Source organism: Musca domestica, unplaced genomic scaffold, assembly GCF_030504385.1.
Source record: "Musca domestica strain aabys unplaced genomic scaffold, Musca_domestica.polishedcontigs.V.1.1 124, whole genome shotgun sequence".
NCBI classification, from domain to species: Eukaryota; Metazoa; Arthropoda; class Insecta; order Diptera; family Muscidae; genus Musca; species Musca domestica.
In genome coordinates, this window is record NW_026712162.1 from 463131 (window position 1) to 480130 (window position 17000).

Below are 17000 nucleotides of genomic sequence, written 5' to 3' on the forward strand. Positions count from 1 at the left end.
ATTAACATTATGCTGCCAAACACTGTGCCCTGATCTGCATCGTGTGGATCCTATCGTGGGGGTAATGTAGACTCTATTTCCACCTTTGCATGTTTATGCCATGTTAGTGCACCCCATGTGTGTTTATTTGGTTGTTTGCCTGCTCGCTCCACATATGGGAGCGAGTGTGGTGAGAGCACTTTGGGATGCATGAGTGTAGCGGAACGATTCCAACATTTGGTCGTTTCGAACAGCCCCACGACTGGCCAAACACATTCGTGATCAGTTTACTGAAGACGCTGAACGGTGACGGTTGTTTACGATCGCTGAACGCAAGAATTCATTTGACACGTTCGTCTAGCTAGCGTTACGGGCACCCTGTGGAATATTTGAGTTGAAAACTTAAAACGAATTAAAGTTTTGTACGAAAATTAAAACGTTTTATTTTTAACAATTTTTTGGTTTTTGTAAAAAATAGGAAAATCATAAAATTCAAAGAAGCTTGACATCTGAGGTGTCATTGTGTCATTTAGTCCGGCCGAGTGGTGTTTTATGATTTTTGTTAGACGGTTGGTGGCGGCTGGTTCTGTTTTACGCTTCATCGAGCGCATATTAAAAGAAAAAAAAAAACAACAATAAAATAGTTGTCGTTTTGGAATCATCTGCCGGCATTTGAAAGAGGGGAGTAGGTGAATGAAAAATGCCCACAAGAATTAAGGAAATTGAAAATTGAAATATAAAAAATAGTGCTAAAAAATTTATTGCGTTCGCTTTTGTTTTGTGCAAGCGTCAAAAAAATAATAAAAACAAAACACAAAACGAAAAATAAGAGCAATACTGAAAACCTATAAAAATTCAAATTTTATGCCCATTCAGTGTTAAAAGTGATGTATTTGAATACAAATCAAATTTAAATTGCAATCCGAAAAATCGAAAAGAAAACAAAAAGGAAATATTTTGTCAGGTTATTGGCCCACATAGCCACCAGACAATTTCCACGAAAATCTAAATCTAAATTGAAAAAGAAAAAAAAAAAACAATAATTTCAGTATTGAAATCAGTTTCGTTTTTTTTTCTCTAGTGTTGTGAAATTTTGAAATAGTTCTCTGGAAAAGTGTCATCATCGGCATTGCCAGTGTCAGTGTTGTTCTAAGCGTATCGTTCGTTGCATGAGTGATATATGACAGGTTAACGTCTCCACGTCTGGCATTTTGTCGACGACTATTTGCCTGAACATTGTTGTATGTGACGTGTGTGCTGTTGTTGTTGTGCAAAAAAAAAAAAAAAAAAAAACGAAAAACTTCTTCAATTAATTCACTTGTGTCCGTTTTTCTGTTGCAACGTTCGTCAACCATCATTGTTAGCCATTCAGTCAGTTAGCAGCAGCAGTTTATCAGCAACAGTTTTATGAGGTGCTCAATGTTTTTGTAATCGCATCAGGAGCAAATCATAAAAAAACAACAACAAAAAGAAGACAGTCCAGTGACAACTTGGGTGCGTATAAAAATCGTATTGTTTTTTGTTTACAATAGAATTAGCGTTAATATACCCTACCCTGAGGGAACTGAGTATATTTTGAAGGGGCATTAACAACGGATGAGATATAGGGTTCATGAAAGATATTCTGATTTACAAATCGAATTACAACAAATAAAAAAGCTGTAAGTTCGGCCGGCCGAACTTTTAATACCCTCCACCATTTGGCACAAGTTTGGCAATTTCAAAAAAAAAAAAAAAAAATCCGTTAAAAATTCTGTTAAAATCTTAAAAATACCGAATGTCTATACGACGACGTGGACCTGCATAGGCAACTTTTGTCATTAGTTGTTACAATATTACAAATATAAATGCAAAACTTGAAGAAAAACCTGTTTATATTGTAGCTAAAATCATCAAAATACCGAATTTCGACAGGTACCGTTATATGGGGGCTATACGAAAACGTGGACCTGCACGGGCAATTTTCTGGCATGGGATGAAGTATCCATTACGAACTTCACATGCGAAATTTGAAACAATTCCGGTAAATAATGTCGCTAAAATCATAAAAATATTGAATATCGGGGGGTACGGTATATGGGGCTATACGAAGACGTGGACCTACATGGCTCATTTTCTGTTTTATGCAGCAGTATCTATTACGAACTTCAAATACCAAATTTGAAACGATTCCGGTAAATAGTGTCGCTAAAATCATCAAAATACCGAATATCGGGGGGTACCGTTATATGGGGGGTATATGAAGACGTGGACCAACATGGCTCATTTTTTGACTTAGGATGTAGTATCATATACGAACTTCAAATACCAAATTTGAAACGATTCCGTTAAATAATGTCGCTAAAATCATCAAAATACCGAATATCGGGGCGTACCGTTATATGGGGGCTATACGAAGACGTGCACCTGCACAGATAATTTTCTGTCTTAGGTTGTAGTATCCATTACGAACTTCAAATGCCAAATTCGAAACAATTCCGGTGAATAATATCGCTAAAATCATGAATATACCGAATATCGGGAGGTACCGTCATATGGGGGCTATATGATAACTTGGACCTACATGGCCCATTTACGAACTTAACCTGCCTACTGGCAAAATATACATGTGTGCAAAATTTTAGCCTTCTATCTCAATTTTTTCGAAAGATAGCGTGATTAAAACAGACAGGCAGACAGACGGACATGGCTAAATCGTCTTAGAATTTTACGCTGATCAAGAATATACTTTGTTGGGTCTGACATGAGTATTTCGAGAATTTACAAACGGAATGACAAAATTAATATACACTCCATAGTATGGTGGAGGGTATAAAAATTGTAATTCGCTGACTAAATAAACTTGCCAACTCGAAATAAAGGTTTTAGACCCCAGTTCTCTTTAGACAAAATCCTTGTTAGGACATTTGGAGTCGATATAACCTTGTACATCTGTGTGGCAGCTTCGTGTTAGTATTTTTACTCAATCTCAATCGAGATGTAAATATCGGTGCATTCCTTCTGGTATCTCCCCTATAAAAAGTAAAAATTTTGGCAAAAATAACGATGGGAAATCAAGCGTGGAACATGAGAGATCAAACGTGGAACATCGTACTACTTAGAAAATAATATGATCACGTGCAAAAATGTGGAATATTGGTTCACACCTTCCTTTTTTTTTATCAAATTTAGCACATCTTAACAATTTTTATATGTTAGAGGAAGTTTGAAAATGGTCCACTTTTTTGGTACCGCCACAGAGAGGTGTAAACAATAAAAAAAAAACAAGTAAAAAAGCTGAATACCCACCATTTGAAATGAAAAAAAATAAAATCAGTTAAAAATTCTGTTAAAATGGTCTATACGACGACATAAACCTGCATAGGCAATTTTTGTCATAAGCCATCACAATATTCGGTTGCGTAACTTAAAAAAAAATTCGGTGAATAATGTAGCTAAAATCATCAAAATACCGAATCTCGGGAGGTGCCGTTATATGGGGGCTATACGAAGACCTGGACCTGCATAGGCAATTTTATGTCACAGGCTGTAGTAGCTATTAGGAACATCAAATACGACATCTCAGACAATTTCGGTGAGTATTGTACCTAAAATCGTCAATATACCGAACATAGGGAGATGTCCGATGATTATGAAATTTGATGAAAACTAATATAATTTAATTTACCTTTAATTTTTCTCTGGTTTACTACTCCCTCACTCTATCTCTCAATCTCTCTCTCTCTCTCTCTCTCTCTCTTTATTAACCATTTGCAAACCGGAGAAAAGATCACCTTGGTTTGTGTCTTTGCTAATTAAATTTACATTCATCTTGACGGACATACATAGGGAGGTACTGATATGCATAGGCAATTTTCTGTCACAGACTGTAGTTCCCATTACGAACTCTAAATACGTAATTTGAACTACTTCGGTAAATAATGACGCTAAAATCATCCAAAATACCGAATTTTGGGAGGTAACATTATATGGAGGTTATATGAATACGTGCGCCTGCATTCGCAATATTTTGTCATAGGCTATGCACCCTATTACGAATTCTAAATACGAAATTTGAAACAACTCCGGTGAATAATGTTCCTAAAATCGTCATGCAATTCCATTCAAAAATTTGGCTAAAAATATCAAAATACGGAATATGGGATATACTGTTATATGGTGGCTACACGATATCGTGGTCCGATGTAGCCCATCTTCGAACTTGACCTGTCTGCAGACAAAAGACTGATCTGTGCAAAATTTTAGATTCCTATCTTTATTAGTTTTCGCTCTAGCGTGATTATAACAGACGGACAGACGGACATTACTAAATCGTCTGAGAATTTTACGCTGATCAAGAATATATAATATTTCGATGAGTTACAAACGGAATGATAAACTTAATATACCCTCCATACTACGTGTGTGTGGAGGGTATTATATAAAGTTACAAGGCAATATAACTCACATTCATTATGTACAGGGTTGCCCATATTCGACGGACCCATCTGGCAACGCCATAACTTTTGACAGAGATGTCACATCGCTTAATGACATACCGCGTTTGAAGCGTCAGTCCAAGCAGATTTTTACCATGAACCAATACACGCGACGCGAGCGCTCTGAAATAGTTGAAATTTACATTCAACAGAAGAAGTCAATTGTGAAAAAATGTAAGAAGTGCGCCTTCTACGAACACCATCAAGCGTTTATGCGAAAAATTTTCGACTGGTAAGGCTCTTTCTAATCCGAAGAGGCAATATAAAAGTCGACCAAGGCGATCGGCCGAGAATATCGCTGCCGTACGAGCCTGTGTTGAGAGGTCCCCAAGAACATCCCAAAAACGCCGTTCTCAGCAGTTGGGCATGGCTCGGTCTACTTTACAACGGATTATTCGCATTGATTAGCATTTGTTCCCGTACAAAATTCAATTGACGCAAAGAATGTTGCCTGCGGACAAGCCTCGTCGATTGGAATGGGCCCAAAGGTCCGTCGAATATGGGCAACCCTGTAAATGGTTACTGGTGACCAAATGTACTTCATAAGCCCATTACTTGGCAATAAGCCTTTTTTTTGTGGGAAAATTTGAAAAAGTCATAAACTTTGGATGGAAAATTTTTTCCGATGCTGTCTCTGAAAGCTGGCACCAAATATCATTGTTTTTGAGTGCATTTGTTCTCTGTTTATTGGTTTCTTTTCTTCGCTTAGCTCTGCTGAATTTTACCCGTAATTATTCTTATAGCTATATGTTATTATAACGATTATTTTTATTATTAATAGAATTATTAGAATTATTTTATTATTATGTTTTTTTTTTTTTTTTTAACGAAGTATATTTTTCAATCGCTTATACCGCCTCCTATAAATTACTATTTGTTTATTTATTGTTAATTCCATTTTTGCACTAGCGGGAGGTATTATTTGCAATAACAATAATATGAGAACAAACAAATAAACAAAACGAGGAAAAGCTAACGCCAATGACTGTTTAATGCCGTCAAACTATGTCAACAATGTAACACATCGTAAACGATTGGCAAACAGCTTATGAATGAAAAGCCTTTCACACATATTAGGGTGGAGGAAATCGAGAAGGATGCGAATTGGAATTTATTATAATTTATTTTCTTTTTTTTTTATTGGAGACTTATTAAAGTTCTTTTTTATACCCACCACCATACTATGGAGGGTATGTTAATTTTGTCATTCCGTTTGTAACTCCTCGAAATACTCATGTCAGACCCAACAAAGTATATTCTTGATCAGCGTAAAATTCTAAGACGATTTAGCCATGTCCGTCTGTCTGTCTGTCTGTCTGTTGTAATCACTCTATCGTTCGAACAATTTGAGATAGTCGGCTAAAATTTTGCACACATGTATATTTTGCCAGTAGGCAGGTTAAGTTCGTAAATGGGTCATGTAGGTCCAAGTTATCATATAGCCCCTATATAACGGTACCTACCGATATTCGGTATTTTGATGATTTTAGCGACATTATTCACCGGAATTGTTTCAAATTTGGCATTTAAAGTTCGTACTACAGCGTAAGACAGAAAATTTTCTGTGCAGGTCCACGTCTTCGTATAGCCCCCATATAACGGTACACCCGATATTCGGTATTTTGAGGATTTTGGCGACATTATTTACCGGAATCGTTTCAAATTTGGTATTTGAAGTTCGTGATGGATAGTACATCCTAAGTCAAAAAATGAGCCATATAGGTCCACGTTTTCATATAGCAGCCATATAACGATACCCCCCGATATTCGGTATTTTAATGATTTTAGCGACATTATTTAACGGAATCGTCCCAAATTTGGTATTTAAAGTTCGTAATAGATACTGCAGCATAAAACAGAAAATGGGCCATGTAGGTCCACGTCTTCGTATAGCCCCCATATACCGAACCCTCCGATATTCGGTATTTTGATGATTTTAGCAACATTATTTACCGGGATTGTTTCAAATTTCGCATGTGAAGTTCGTAATGGATAGTTCAGCCCATGCCAGAAAATTATCTGTGCAGGTCCACGTCTTCGTACAGCCCCCATATAACGGTACGCCCTATATTCGGTATTTTGATGATTTTAGCTACATCATAAACAGATTTTTCTTCAAGTTTCGCATTTAAATATTGTAATAACTTATGACAAAAGTTGCCTATGCAGGTCCACGTCGTCGTATAGGCATTCGGTATTTTTAAGATTTTAACAGAATTTTTCACAGATTTTATTAGGTGGAGGGTATTAAAAGTTCGGCCCGGCCGAACTTACAGCTTTTTTACTTGTTTAGATTCCAAGCTGGTCTGAAATGTGCTGCGAATGATTTGTGTGCTTCTTGGAAGGGTCTAATAGGTTAGTTTTTATGCATCTTCAGACTTCCTAAATAGATTTTTTAGTAATTTTTTGGGGTTCCCACAAGGGCGTCTAAAATATTTGCTTCTATTTTCCATTCATAAATTTTGGTTACCTTAAAAGGGTCAATGAATTTCTTAGAAGAATTCATGGGCTTTCTCCGGATGAGATTTTTTTTTGAGGAATCTACAAGTTCCAACAGTTGGAGTGGTTGCCTTTAAGATATTTTAAAATTTTCCATTTTTTTGGAACAGCAGGACACAAAAGCTGTTTCCATTCAAGACAATTTTTAGAAAGCTTTAAGGAATTATCGGTTTCTAAACATAATTTGCAGTCGTTTTCTCTGAAGGAATTCTGGGCTTTCTAAATATGTATTTCTTCCTTTTTATGTTCTCTTTTCGGTATGTTGATGATTTTAGCTACATTATTCACCAGAATTGTTTCAAATTTGGTATTTGAAGTTGGAAATGGATACTACATCCTAAGACAGATACTGTAGGTCCACGTCTTCGTATAGCCCCCATATAACGGTACCCCCCGATATTCGGTATGTTGATGATTTTAGCGACATTATTTACCGGAATTGTTTCAAATTTTGTATTTAAAGTTCGTAATGGATACTACAGCCTAAGACAGAAAATTGTCTGTGCAGGTCTACGTCTTCGTATAGTCCCCACATAGCTGTACCTCCCAACATTCGGTATTTTGATGATTTTAGCAACATTATTCACCGGAATTGTTTCAAATTTGGTATTTAAAGTTCGTAATGGATACTACAGCCTAAGACAGAAAATTGTCTGTGCAGGTCTACGTCTTCGTATAGCCCCCCTATAAACGATACCTGCCGATATTCGGTATTTTGATGATTAAAGCGACATTATTCACCGGAATTGTTTCAAATTTGGTATTTGAAGCACAGGTCCACGTTTTGGCATAGCCCCCATAAATAAGTACCTCCCTATATTCGGTATTTTGATGATTTTACCTACATTACTTCCCGAATTTTTTTCAAGTTTAGCATTTGAATATTTTGCCTCTGCAGATCCACATCGTCGTATATAACGGCTATATTCTGTATTTATACCCTACACCACAAGGTGGTCAGGGTATTATGTCTTTGTGCATTTGTTTGTAACAGGCAAAAGGAAACGAGATAGACCCATAGTTCCTTTTTATGATCTGCATAAAATCACATTCTGAGTCGATTTATGCATGTCCGTCCGTCCGTCCGTCTGTCCATGTATTTTTGTAAACAAAGTACAGTTCGCATTTATTGCCCTATCCAGATGAAATTTTGTACAAATCATTTGTTTGGCCCAAGGACGAACCCTATTGAAATTGGAGATAATCGGTCAAAATTTAGATATAGCTCCCATATATATCATCGTCCGATTTGCCCTTTATTGTGCACCAAACGTGTAATATCAGCCCGAATAGTATGGAATTTTGCACGAACGATCAGATTGGACCTGAAAATAAGTATGCCAAATTTGATCGAAATCGGTTCAGATATAGCTATAGCTCCCATATATAGTGTTCATCCAATTTGTTATTTTTGTTCACCGCAGCCGTAATATGCACTCTGTAACAATAATATTTGGGGAAATATATCAAATACAGCTCGGAAATACATTTGGTAAATTTTATCCAGATCGGTTCAGATTTGGATATAGCTCCCATATATAACTTCGTCCGATTTACCTTTTATTGTGCACCAAATGTCTAATATTTGCCCAAATGGGATGAAATTTGGCATGTCAAATTTGATGAAGATCGGTTAAGATATAGTTATAGCTTTCATATATATTATTCATCCGATTTGTTATATTTGTTATCCACAACCGTAATATGCACTCCGTAACAACGATATTCAGGGAAATATATCAAATACAGCTCAGGAATATCTTTGCCAAATTTTATCGAGATCGGTTCAGATTTCAAATTAATTGTGCACCAAATGGGCAATACAAGTCCGAATTTAAAAGATACAAATGCTTCGGCATATTTAGTCCTTTGAACTTTAACTTATAGTTATAATCATAGCGTGTACGATTAAATTCTCCCATAAAAACTTTTAATTGTTATGCACAGCTCTACTAAATTAGCAAAATGGTGTAGGGTATCATAAAGTAGGCCCGCCCGACTTTTAGGCTTTTTTTACTGGTTTTATTATTTTAAAAGAACTTTTAACGGATTTTATTTTTTGGAAAATTGTCAAATTCGGTCCAAAGGATAGAGGGTATTTTTGTTAAATATAGTAAGAATTTTTTAGGTAAAAATTTTAGGAAAATTCAAAATACATACCTATGGATTTTTTTTGTGAATATTAATTTGGAATTGATTGTTAGAAAACTAACCAGATTTCATTTTGCAGAATTAAGTTTGAAGTAGGTTGCATTGCATTTTTTAATTCGACATCTCATGTATTTTGATAAAAAAAAAAATATATATTACACAATTTCAAAACATCTCATATTCCTTTATTGGCCAAATATGTCACATGAAAAGTCCATCACCACAGGTGCTGCCTGCCTGCCTCCAAAAGATCACAAGCATTTGACAATTGCTAAGCTAGTTATCTAAAGCGGATATTAATTGACAATATTTCTTCATTGATTCTCTTTTCCTTCGTTTTGCATTTCATTAACCTCATCCATAGTCTTTTTTTTTTTTTTGGTAGAAAGATATATGTGTTGGAAAACCAAACATCTGCCGTTTTGGGAATTTCACCAATAAACAAACCAAACTTAACATGTAACTCATCTGTAACCACCTCCATTCCGGCGACTTAAATGGTTGGCTGGCTGACTGACTGACTTACTGACTGGTAGTCATTATCCACCAACACAAATTGTCGTGCCCGAGATTTGTTCAAATGTGACAAAGATAACACCGCGGCAATGGTGGGGAAGGGGACAGATATTGAATTTTTAATTAATTAAGCAAAATCAAAAGCTGAAGATTTATCTTAATGACATTTTGAGAAGGAAACCAGTAAAGAAAGTCTTAAACTTTGCTAATTTAGTAGAGCTCCACGTAACAATTAAAAGTTTTAATGTGAGAATTCAATCATACACTCTATGATTTAATTTTAATTTAAAGTTCAAAGGACTAAATATGCCGAAGCATTTGTATCTTTTAAATTCGGAATTTAAACAATTAATTTGAAATCGGATAAAAATGTATATGGGAGCTATATCCAAATCAAAACCGATCTCGATAAAATTTGGCAAATATATTTCTAAGCTGTATTTGATATATTTCCCTGAATATCGTTGTTACGGAGTGCATATTACGGCTGTGGGTAACAAATATGACAAATCGGATGAACAGTATATATGGGAGCTATAGCTATATCTGAACCGATCTTCACCAAATTTGACATACTAGCTTCTAGACTCAATTTGGTGGTGAGTGCCAAATTTCATCCAATTTGGGCAAATATTAGACGTTTGGTGCACAATCAAAGGTAAATCGGACGAAGTTATATATGGGAGCTATATCCAAATCTGAACCGATCTCGATAAAATTTAGCAAAGGTATTTCTGAGCTGCATTTGATATATTTCCCCAAATATTGTTGTCACAGAGTGCATATTACGGCTGGATACGGAAGGACAAAAATAACAAATCGGATGAACAATATATATGGGAGCTATAGCTACATCTGAACCGATTTCGATCAAATTTGGCATACTTATTTTCAGGTCCAATCTGATCGTAAGCGCAAAATTCTATACTATTCGGACTGATATTACACGTTTGGTGCACAATAAAAGGCAAATCGGACGAAGTTATATATGGGAGATATATCTCAATTTTTTCCGATTATCTCCAATGTCAATAGGGTTCGTCCTTGGGCCAAACAAATGATTATTGCAAAATTTCATCTGGATCGGGTAATAAATGCGAACTGTACTTTGTTCACAAAAATACATGGGCAGACGGACGGACGGACGGACATGCATAAATCGACTCAGAATGTGATTCTATGCAGATCATCAAAAGGAACTATGGGTCTATCTCGTTTCCTTTTGTCTGTTACAAACATATGCACAAAGACATAATACCCTGACCACCTTGTGGTGTAGGGTATAAAAAGTAGTAGTACGCTTTGATGTATAAGGAAGAAGATTTTGTGGGAAAGAGAGGAAGGTGAGAGAAGAAAGTGATATACGTATTTGAAATTAAATTGTTTCTAAAAAGGATTTGGTCGATGGAAGACTTGCGAAATGTCTCTTTTATCAATGTAAACTTTGTGAGCGGTCTTCTGTCTTTGGAATACCTGAAAAACTGTCCGTATTTTGAAGATTTGTAAATAGTGTTCTCATTTTGGAAGGCCCATTCATGGGTGGCGTGTGCTGAGTGCGATGTTTCTGAGTCCTCTTGGAATGTCGAAAGTTTGCGGCCAAAATGTTTGCCTGCCCAAGGCTTTAATACACCCTCCAGAATATTTTCGCGATATTATTCGGCATTTGTTCTGATGCCACGGTCGATTAATACGGGCGGAGGCGACCATAGGTTGTTATGGCGGCCCACACCATCACCATGACCGCGCTTAAGTTCTTGTGGCCAATCGAAGGTGCACATTTTCTGCTGACCTCTTTGGAAAGTAAACACGATGATGCTTTAGTAACAGCAGTCTGAAGTTGGTTGCAGGTTTAATACCCTCCACCTTGGAAAGGAGGGTATATTAACTTTGTCATTCCGTTTGTAACATCCTTAAATATTCGTCTTAGACCCCATAAAGTATATATATTCATAATCAGCATAAAATTCTAAGTCGATTTGACGATGTCCGTCTGTCTGTTGAAATCACGATACAGCCCACATTATTTGACGTAGAGCGCCAAAATTTAGCAGAGCTATTTGCATTGTGTCTAGGATGGTTGGTATTGAAAATGAGATATATCGGTCCACGTTCTGGTATAGTCTCCATATAACGGTACCTCCCGATATTCGGTATTTTGATGATTTATGCCACATTTTTTCACGGATTTGTCTGGAAAGTGGTTTTTGTAGGTCATAACGGGTCCCTGAGCGTGTGGCAAAACATTGCATGTATAGGTCCACGTTGTGGTATAGCCCCCATATAACGGTACCTCCCGATATTCGGTAATTTGATGATTTTTGCAACCTTTTTCCACGGATTTGTCTGAAAATTGGTATTTGTTGATCATAATGGGTTCCAGCTTCGGTGGCGAAACATTGCATGCATGGGTCCATGATTTGATATAGCCCCCATATAACGGTACATCCCGATATTCGGTATTTTGATGGTTTTTGCCACATTTTTTCACTGATTTGTCTAAAAATAGGTATTTGTGGGTCATAATGGGTCCTAGTTCGTGTAGCGAAACATTGTAATTATAGGTCCACGTTTTGGTGCAGCCCCATATAACAGTACCTCCCGATATTCGGCATTTTAATGGTTTTTGCCACATTTTTTCTAATGTTTCTTTTACCAAACTTAATTAAAAGTTTGGCCCGGCCGAACTTAATGTTTTTTTACTTGTTTCATCTCACCCCGTATATGGTGGAGGGTAAAAGGGGGCGATTTTTAAATGGAATTTCGCAAAACTTGTTATTCAAAATAGTTAGTAAAAACATATTTTAAAAGGCCAAGTTTAAAGGCTAAAGGCCCAGTCTTAAAAAAAGCCAACTTTGATGGCTCACAAGTTTTTTTTTTAAAGATCTCTTAAAAAGATCGACGTTGGGCAAATGATCCACATAAGAATCCTCATTTATAAATTAGATGGTCTTTGAAAATATATTCTTAAAACTCCATATTTATAAGATCCACGTTTTTAGGTCAGGCGATCCTAGAAATTTTCTTAAAAATTCCACGTTCGATGACAATAATGGTTCTTTAAAATATTTTAAAAAAATGTATATTTATAGGTTAGATTTCCCTTGAAAAATAAACCTTAAAAATCCCCTATGGTCCTTGAAATATATTCTTAAAAGCCACATATAATGGCCTGGTTGGCCCAACAAACAGGAAGTTAAAAAAAATCAACTGTTAAGGCTCAGAACAATCTTTCTAAAAAGATCCTGGCTTGATAGCTAAAATAAAAAATATTGTTCAAAAAAGTCCATGTTTGATTGCTAAGAAGGTCTTAGAAAAATTTTCCTTAATAATCCGGTATATAAGCCGGATTGTTCTAAAAAAAAAAAACAACATTTGATAGCTAAGTAGTACTTAACAAATATTTTTAAAAAATCCACGTTTAACAATATTAAAAAATCCAGTCCAACATCAAATAGTGGTCCTTAAAAAATATATAAAAAAAATTCACGTTTGGTGATTCAGATGGTATTTGAGGAATATTTTTAAAGAATCCAGGTCTGATCACTCCTTCCTTTAAAAACATGTTTAAAAAATACATCATTGATAATTCACATGGTCCTTGAAAAATATTTTTAAAAAATCCATCTTTGATGATTCGGATGGTCCTTGAAAAATATTTTTAAAAAATCCACGTTTGATGACACAAATGGTCCTTGAAACAATATTTAAAAAAAAATCCATGGTTCAAATGGTCCTTGGCAAGATATTTAAAAAAATTAACGCTTGTCTCAGAGGGTCCTTGAAAAATATTTTTAAAAAAATCCATGGTTCAAATGGTTCTTGACAAGATATTTAAAAAAATTAACGCTTGTCTCAGAGGGTCCTTGAAAAATATTTTTAAAAAATCCACGTTTGATGACACAAATGGTCCTTCAAACAATATTTTTAAAAAAATCCATGGTTCAAATGGTCCTTGACAAGATATTTAAAAAAATTAACGCTTGTCTCAGAGGGTCCTTGAAAATTATTTTTAAAAAAATCCATGGTTCAAATGGTTCTTGACAAGATATTTAAAAAAATTAACGCTTGTCTCAGAGGGTCCTTGAAAAATATTTTTAAAAAATCCACGTTTGATGACACAAATGGTCCTTCAAACAATATTTTTAAAAAAATCCATGGTTCAAATGGTCCTTGACAAGATATTTAAAAAAATTAACGCTTGTTTCAGAGGGTCCTTGAAAAATATTTTTAAAAAAGTCACTTCTGATAACTCTGATGGGCCCTGAAAAATAATAAAAATTTGATAAATCAGAAGGTCCATGAAAAATATTTTTAAAAAATCCATTTTTTATGACTAAAATGGTCCTTGATAAAGATCTTTTAAAAAATCCACGTCAAATAAATCAGATGGTCCTTGAAAAATAATTTTAAAAAAGTCACTTCTGATAACTCTGATGGGCCCTGAAAAATATTTTTAAAAAAATCCACGTTTGATGAATCAGAATGTCCATGAAAAATATTTTTAAAAAAATCCATTTTTTATGACCTCTAATAAATCAGATGGTCCTTGAAAAATATTTTTAAAAAATCCATGTTTGCTGAAGCATAAGGTCCATGAAAAATATTTTTAAAAAATCCATTTTTTATGACTCATATGGTCCTTGAAAAAGATCTTTTAAAAAATCCACGTCTAATAAATCAGATGGTCCCTGAAAAATAATTTTAAAAAAGTCACTTCTGATAACTCCGATGGGCTCTGAAAAATATTTTTAAAAAATCCACGTTTAATAGCTAAAAATCTTAAAAAATTATTTTTAAAAAATATAGGCTTAATGAATAAGATAATCCTTGCAAATTTAAAAAAATATGCATTTTATGGCTGTGATGGTCCTTGAAATATATTTTTAAAAACTCCACTTTTGATAGCTAAGAAGACCTTGAAAAATATTTAAAAACAAATTAAAATATGGCTCAGATGGCCCTTTTAAAAAATCTGAGTCGTTCCTTGAAAAGTATTAAAAAAAGAATTCTTGACAGACGGCTTAGATTGTTCTTCAAAAAAATCTTTGATAAGTTATAAGTTTGCTGTTGATCCTTAAAAATATCTTTTTAAAAAATCCTCGTTTCTAATGGTCCTTCCAAACATTTTCTTTAAGAACACACATTGTTGTTTGTCCTTTAAGTAATATATTTCTAGGAATCCTTGATGCTTTTAGTCCATAAAAAATTGTTTTAGATCCCTGTTGCAGCTGATCCTTGAAAAAGAATTTCCAGATATTCCGGTTTTCACGTTGGTATTCGTACTTGGAAAAAATATTCTTTATAAATCACATTTACATTTGGTCCTTAAAAAAATATTTTTTACATCCTCGACTCTTACCAAATATTTTTAAAGAGTCATTGAATGCTTAAAAAGTACACTCGTTGCCTACTGGTCCCCAAAAAATCTTCGAAAAAAAATTCTTTAAAAATCTATGTCATTGATAACTGCAAAAAAATGCTTAAAAAGTACACTTGTTGCCTATTGGTCCCAAAAAAAAAAATTATTTAAAAAATCCTTGCGAAATTTTCTTTAAAAATCCATGTCATTGATAACTGCGAAAAAAAATATTGGTGGTTGTTCCTGGTTCCGCCGTTGAACTCTTTGCAAGGATGCATGACTTCCAAAAATATTATTATCCAACTTTCATTTCCTCTGTTGCATTTTCTTGCAATTCCATTCAGCGTTCAAATCACTCACCTACATGCCCGGGTCGCCACTGTCGGCAGAACTGGAAACGGCAACAACAATGTTGCTATTCTGCGGTCACCAGACTGTCTGGCAAAAATCTGTTTTATTTTTGTTTTTGGTTTTTTTTTTTGGCCAATTTAGTTTTTTTTCTACAAATTTTTAAGTGGGCTTTAACGTCGTCTTTTTTGCCAAAACTATGATTTGGACAAAAACCAAGTTGGGCGGCCAACTTAAATTCATGAATGAATGACTTGACTGAGGCCAGTGGCCTGGCTCACTCGCCAAATCCGCATGAATGAATGAATGAGTGGCTGACTGGCTGGCAGGCGGTAGAAAAAAGATGCACCTTAGCAAAAGCGTGGTTGTTGTTAACACACCGCAAACAAACATAGACGTTCCACTCACTCGCTCGCTCGCTCGGCTTGTTTGCTTGTCAATCTACCACGCGTACGACGTAACCGAAAAATTGTAGGTGGGTGTTCAAACGTTTTTTTTTTCTCTCAATTGTATTGGGCGTAGTATATAATTTGGATGCAACTGGGGAGGGATAGCCTGGGTGGGGAGGGGGTACCCATAAACGTTCACACTCGTTTATTTTTGATTAAGGCAACAAACAGTTGCTTGGCAAGATTTGTTAAAGCTTTGGCTGGGATTTAGAGGCTGTTGAAGAAGTATTTTTTGTTGTTAGTTTTTCTCTTTTTTTTGTGGAAACCAATTTTTTAGTTCAACTTTTGCCTAGTTTGCCATGTCAGTTAGGTCGTCATCTTTATTGTCAGGTTGTTTATTTTTCTGTCCGTCTGTCTGTTTGTCTATCTCTCCGCGCCGACTTTAAATTTGCATCACAGTCGTCGTAGTTAAACCGTAAATCCGTCGTCGGACTTCTTCACAACTTCCTCAAACTGGAGTTCAGTGTGCCATGAGAGATGTGGGCTTATTATGGAGTTGTTGTTGTTGTTGTTGTTGATAATTTAGTGTTTTGCATATTCATATGAACGGTAGTTAATGTTATTGGTGTTGTTGTGTTTTTCGTTGTTGTTGTTGTTGTTGCTGCTTAAATGCATTTAATTTTGGTGAACATAAGTGGGCTTAAATAGACCCGTTGATCATCCGCTGGCTGGCACAGGAAGTAGACAAGTGCACAGAATCCACATTGGGCGTAAACTGTAAGAGCTAAATCTAAGTGCTTGAAGAAAATGCTGGAAAATGAAGAGATTCGTAAAAATTGGCAATGGAAAACCCTATGAAGTGTCCTTCAAAATTTTATTTTTTAAAAATTCAAAAACTCAAAAATTATTGAATGTTCAAGGTTTGGTGGTTCTGATGGTCCTTAAAAATTGTAAACGGCGTCGAAAAGGTACACAGTTAGCCCTTACTAACATAACTTATATATATGGCTCTGATAGGCATTGAAAAATATTTAAAGCAAAAACACATTTGGAAAATATTACAATATATATTCCAAAAAAGTCCCCATTTGGTGACTCCATATGTTGTTTGGTGGCTTGAAGGACCATGGGAAGAATTTCTAAAAGTTTACTTCAGAGGTAAACTAAAGATTGTCCTCAAAAATATTTTTTAAATCCAAGATTTGTAGCTTGAGTGTTTTAGAAAAATTAATGGGTGCCTAAAAAAATGTTTTTGAAACACCCACGTTTGGTGGATCTGAT

At 35.2% G+C, this 17000-nt stretch overlaps 1 protein-coding gene across 2 annotated transcripts in view; it reads left to right on the top strand.

The window, feature by feature from the left end:
• Positions 1-279: 279 nt before the first annotated feature.
• LOC101896451 (uncharacterized) overlaps positions 280-17000 on the top strand; it is a 100106-nt gene continuing 83385 nt past the window's right edge. The window contains exons 1-2 of one of the 2 annotated variants that reach the window (XM_020035681.2): positions 280-401; positions 1061-1473. The gene's annotated coding sequence lies outside the window, so the exon portion shown is untranslated. Of the gene's footprint in view, positions 1474-17000 lie in introns of both variants that reach the window. The other variant, XM_005180389.4, reaches the window with a different exon arrangement.